The sequence below is a fragment of the Trachypithecus francoisi genome, unplaced genomic scaffold (genome assembly GCF_009764315.1).
Source record: "Trachypithecus francoisi isolate TF-2019V2 unplaced genomic scaffold, Tfra_2.0 Lachesis_group3, whole genome shotgun sequence".
Taxonomy (NCBI): domain Eukaryota; kingdom Metazoa; phylum Chordata; class Mammalia; order Primates; family Cercopithecidae; genus Trachypithecus; species Trachypithecus francoisi.
In genome coordinates this window covers 2,175,389-2,181,220 of record NW_022681468.1, presented here as the reverse complement: position 1 = coordinate 2,181,220, position 5,832 = coordinate 2,175,389, and the positions used below count along the sequence as shown (strand labels likewise).

The following is a 5,832-nucleotide window of genomic DNA, read 5'->3' as shown; positions in this document are numbered from 1 at the left end:
GGTTATGGGGGTGGATCCTTCACGAATGGCTTGGTGCTGTCCCCATGGTAGTGGGTGATTTCTCACTGTTAATTCAAACAAGAGCTGGTGTTAAAAAGAGTATGGCACCTCCTCCCATCTCTCTTGCTTCATCTCCCATCATGTGACCTTCCTGTTCCCCTTCCACCTTCCATCATGCGTGGAAGCAAGCTGAGGCCTCACCAGAAGCCGAGCAGATGCCAGTGACATAGTTCTTGTTCTGTACAGCTTGCAAAACTGTGAGCCAAATAAACCTGTTTTCTTTATAAATTATCCAAGCTCAGATACTCCCTTACAGCAACACAAAACAGACTAAAACACCTTCCCTGTGCTGCTCCCACCATCCGTTCTCCCGGGAGAGCACCTTCTCAGGAAGTCACTTGAACCTGAATCTTTGGCTCAGCATCTGCTCTGAAAAGCTTGATCTAACATGGCATCTAAGATCCAAAGAAAGTAAGCTCAGCCTGACACCAGCTTTCTCTCTAAAAGCACCCAATCCAAGCACATGGCCTGTGGCAGGATGCGGAAGCAATGCCCCTGGGTCTCAGGACACTCAGGGTAGGCAGGTGGAGAGCTCTTGGTATGGTAGGAGTGATGGGGGTGGGGGTGGGGATGCTGGTGGTGGTGCTGAGAACACAGGTGGCACAAAGACCCAGCCCACTCCTCCTGTGACCTTTGCCTTCCAGCTCCTGCCAATCAACTTCTCAGTCAGAGTCTAGGCCCCACCCTCCATTGCCTCCTTGCTGCCATGGCCTCCCTGGCCATCTCCCAGGCAACAGAGGAGCAGGTCTGAGGCCTCCAGCCTCACAGCCAGTGCAGCTGCATGTTAGGTACCACTTCCATCCTCAGCTGTCAAAGAACAATGCTCCTTATCTGAAGAATGTGGTCTGGAGGTAATTAGCTCTAAGGGCCTTAACAACACAGCCCTATGGCTGCTGTGGATGGGGGCTTTGTTGTGGCTCAACAATGCCACAATCAGCCCAGATGTCGTGCACAGGCTCCGGCAAAAGGCAGGTGACTGCAGACTCACAGGGGCTCAAGAAGCACACCACGTGGGAGAGCTATGGAGATTCACTAAAGGATGGAACTAAATAGATGAGACTAAAAAACAGCCTCTTCAGCCTCTGTCGGCAGTGTGCCTAATGCCTCCAGCCACCAGCAAATCAATAACAATAATAACAAAACCATCACCAGTGATGACAGGGGGCCCTCATCAGGCACTCCGCCCACTAGGCACTCACAGTAAATTGATAAAGATGATGCAAATTACATATATCCCTATTCATAGGTGAAGGAAAGGAGGTGGGCACTTGCTCCCAGCCCTGGAATTCTGAAGCGGTGAAGCCAAGATTCAAACCCAGGATGCCTGGCTGCAAAGCCCGCACATGTGCACACCTGGCACCATACCCACCCAGGGCTGCCCACACGTGCCCACCCTGCTGCACGCCCACCCTGCTGCACGCCCACCCTGTGCTGCCCACCCAAGTCCCCACTGATATGGTTTGGGATTTGTGTCCCCACCCAAATGCCATGTTGGAGGAGGGGCTTGGTGGGAGGTGACTGAATCATGGGAGCAGATTTCCCTTTGCTGTTCTCATAATAGTGAGTTCTCATGAGACCTGGTTATTTTAAAGTGTGCGGCACCTCCCACTTCCCAGTCTTCCTCCTTCTCTGGCCATGTAAAATGTGCCTCCTTCCTCTTTGCTTTCTGCCATGACTGTAAGTTTCCTGAGGCCCCCAAGCCATGCTTCCTATACAGCCTGTAGAACTGTGAATCAAATAAATTTCCTTTCTTTATAAATTACCAGGTCTCAGGTAGTTTTTTTTTTTTAAATTTTTTCCTTTTAATTTTTCTTTGTCATCCTTGAACAGGGGCCATGCTAATGCTCTCTGTGTCATTCCAGTTTTAGTACATGTGCTGCCAAAGTGAGCACTCAGGTAGTTCTTTATAGCAATGCCAAAGTTGGGACCAGGAAGTACCAGGAAGAGAAGAGAAGAGAAGAGGCCTGAAAATGTGGAAGTAGGTTTGGAACTGGGTAATGAGCAGAGGATGGAGCAGTTTGGAAATCTCAGAAGAAGACAGGAAGATGAGGGAAAGTTTGGAGCATCCCAGAGACTTGTGGAATGGTTGTGACCAAAATGCTGATAGTGATATGGATGGTTAAGTCCAGGCTGAGGAGGTCTCATATGGAAATTAGGAACTTATTGGGAACTAGAGTCAAGGTCATTCTTGCTATGCTTTAGCAAAGAGACTGGTGGTGTCATAACCCTGCTCTAGGGATCAGTGGAACTTTGAACATGAGAGTGATGATTTAGGGTATCTGGCAGAAGAAATTTCTAAGCAGCAAAGCATTCAAGATGTGACCTGGCTACTTCTAACAGCATATGGTCATATGCATGAGCAAGGAGATGATCTAAAACTGGAACTTATATTTATTAATAAAAGGGAAGCAGAGCATAAAAGTTTAGAAAAATTGTAGCCTGACCATGTAGTAGAAAAGAAAATCCCAGTCAGGTGCAGTAGCTTATGCCTGTAATCCCAGCACTTTGGGAGGCTGTGGTGGGTGGATCACTTGAGGCCAGGAGTTTGAGACCAGCCTGGCCAACATGGTGAAATCTCATCTGTACTAAAAATACAAAAATTAGGTGGGTGTGATGGTGCACATCTGTAATCCCAGCTACTTGGGTGGCTAAGGCACGAGAATCACTTAAACCTGGGAGGCAGAGATTGCAGTGAACCAAGATCACACCACTGCACTCCAGGCTGGGTAACAGAGTGAGACTCCTCAAAAGATTTCAAAAAAAGAAAAACCCATTTTCTGGGGAGGAATTCAAGCCAGCTGCAGAAATTTGCATGAGGAGTTGAATGTCAATAGCCAAGACAATGGGGAAAATGTCTAAAAGGCACTTCAGAGATGTTGGCAGCAGCCCCTCCCATCTCAGGCCTGGAGTCCTAGGAGGGAAGAATGGTTTCATGGGTTGGGCCTAGGGTTCCACTGCCCTGTGCAACTTTGGGACACTGCTCCCTGTATCCTAGCCACTCCAGCTTTAGCCATGGCTAAAGGGCCCCAGATATGTCTTAGGTAATGGCTCCAGAAGGTGCAAGCCAAGCCATTCAGTGTTGGTGGCTTCCATGTTGTGTTAAGCCTGTGAGTACACAGAAGGCACGAGCTGAGGCTTGGAAGCCTCTGGTTAGATTTCAGAAGATGTATGGAAATGCCTGGAAGTCCAGGCAGAAGTCTGCAACAGGCCTGAAACTCTCATGGAGAACCTCTGCTAGGGCAGCGTGGAGGGAAAAAGTGGGGTTGGAGCCCCCACACAGAGTCCCCACTGGGGCACTGCCTAGTGGAGCTGTGAGAAGAGGGCCACTGTCCTCCAGACCCCAGAATGGTAGATCTACTGACAGCTTGCACCATGCACCTGGAAAAGCCGCAGGCACTCAATGGCAGCCCTTAAAAGCAGCCAAGGGGGCTGTACCCTGCAGAGCCACAGGGGTGGAGATGCCCAAGGCCTTGAGAGCCCACGCCTTGCATCAGTGTGGTCTGGATCTGGGACGTGGAGTCAAAAGACATTATTCTGGAGCTTTAAGAATTAATGAATGCCCTGCTGCATTTTGGACTTGTATGGGACCTATAACCCCTCTGTTTTGGTGAATTTCTCTCCTTTGGAATGGGTGTATTTACCCAATGCCACTACCCTCATTGTATCTTGGAAGTAACTAACTTGCTTTTGATTTTCCAGGTTCATAGGTGGTAGAGACTTGCCTTGTCTCAGATGAGACTTTGGACGGTGGAATTTTAAGTTAATGCTGAAATGAGTTAAGATTTGTGGGACTGTTAAGAAGGGATGATTGTATTTTGCAATGTGAGAAAGTCATTAGATTTGGGAGGAGTCGGGGGAGAAAAATATGGTTTGAATTGTGTCCCTGCCCAAAACTCACATCAAATTTTAATCCCCAGTGTTGCAGGAGGGCCCTGGTAGGAGATGATTGTATCATGGGAGCGGATTTCCCCTTGCTGTTCTCATGCTAGTCAGTGAGTTCTCAGGAGATCTGGTTGTTTAAAAGTGTGCAGCATCTCCCCCAACCCTTCTTCCTTTTCTGGCCATACCTGCTTCCCCTTCACCTTTGGTCAGGATTTTAAGTTTCCTGAGACCTCCCCAGCCATGCTTCCTGGACAGCCTGCAGAACTGTGAGTCAATTAAACTTCTTTTCTTTATAAATTACCCAGTCTCAGGGAGTTCTTTATAGCAATGTGAGAACAGGCTAATACACCCACCTTGTAGCACGCCCACCTAGTGCTGTCCACACAGTGCCCACCTTACTGTATGCTGCCCAGACATGTGCCCACCTTGCTGCCTGCCTGCTCGCCACTCAGATATGTTCCCGCCCTGCTGTATGCCCACCTGGTACCACTCAGACATGTGCCCACCTTGCTGCATGCCCAACTGGTACCACTCAGACACATGTCCACCCTGCTGCACGCCTACCTGGTACCACTCAGACATGTGCCCACCCTGCTGCTTGCCCACCTGGCGCTGCCCAGACATGTGGCCACCTTGCAGCATGTCTGCCCAGTGCTGCTCACACATGTGCCCATCCTGTTGCATGTTCACCCAGTGCTGCAGGCACAGAGACAAAAAGCTCAGTCCTGCATTCAGAAGTGTCTGGTCCACTGGAGGCCAGTGTGGTTGCAGAGCTGTGAATAGCACATGGAATCCACGGAGAGGTGGCAGCTCAGAGCTTCTGCGGAGCCGGGGGTGGGTGGGGATGGCTTCCCTCAAGGATCGCATCCAATCGTGTCCAGGAATCTGAGCAAAGTGATTGGGCCCTAGGAAGGGAAGGACAGGTGGGGGCATCCAGGCAATGCCAGAGCAGAGAGGGGACACAGGGCAGTTCTGAGGCACTTGCGAATGAGAAACAAAGAAGGAAGAACCACACTCAGCCTCGGTGCCATGGAGATGAGAGGATTCACTAATGGTGGGCAGAGGACATGCAGTCAAAACGCATTTGGTTCTGTTTTTCCTTCAGATGCAAAAGACTCAAGCATGTTTATCACTTGAGGGTAAAAACCAGAAGAATAAGTAAGAGGATGCTGGGGGGCAGGGGCTTAGCACAGAGTCTGCTCCGCGGCAGCAGGAGGGCGAGACTTGGATCGCATTAGAAACAGAGCTCAACTGTGTGTTATTTACGAGGGACACTTAATACATTTTGATGTACAGCTTAACAACAAAGGACCGATGGAGGCATTTGCAGAGGCAAATGTTGATAAAAAGTGCCGAGGAGTGACAATATTAATATCAGCAGAAAATAGAGCACAAATCATTAAGAAGGACAAAGAGACCAATTTATTTTAATAAGCGTTATTATACCCCATAAAGCTGTGACATCTAATACACAGCTGATGCACATGTTAGATGTTCATGTGCCCAACATCGAATACCAAAATACATCAAGAAAACCTGTTAGATATATTAGGAAAATGATCAAGACCCAGCTGGAATGAGAGATTCAACACAGCACTGTTGATTCCTGTCAAATCAAGTGTACAAAATAAATAAGAATATCAAGGATGTGAATCATATAATTTGTAACGGAGATTCTATAAGTATGGTATATGTCACACTTTACCCCCCGTCATGAAATACTGCTTTTCCTCCATGAAGCCACAGAATATAAGAAACATATGAAAAGTCTGTTTGTCTCATTCATTAGGGAATTGCAAATTTTTAAGAAATGAGCTGTTGTTCAACTATCAGATTAGCAATATTAAAAATATTTCAACTATCAAACGTGGTGAAGATGTGTAGAAAACA

The 5,832-nt window shown here is 48.1% G+C and overlaps 1 non-coding gene across 1 annotated transcript; it reads right to left on the bottom strand.

The window, feature by feature from the left end:
• Positions 1-1,847: 1,847 nt before the first annotated feature.
• LOC117071662 lies at positions 1,848-1,952 on the bottom strand. Its single transcript, XR_004432427.1, has one exon. It is a non-coding gene; the product is annotated as a U6 spliceosomal RNA (small nuclear RNA).
• Between the last annotated feature and the right edge of the window lie 3,880 nt (positions 1,953-5,832).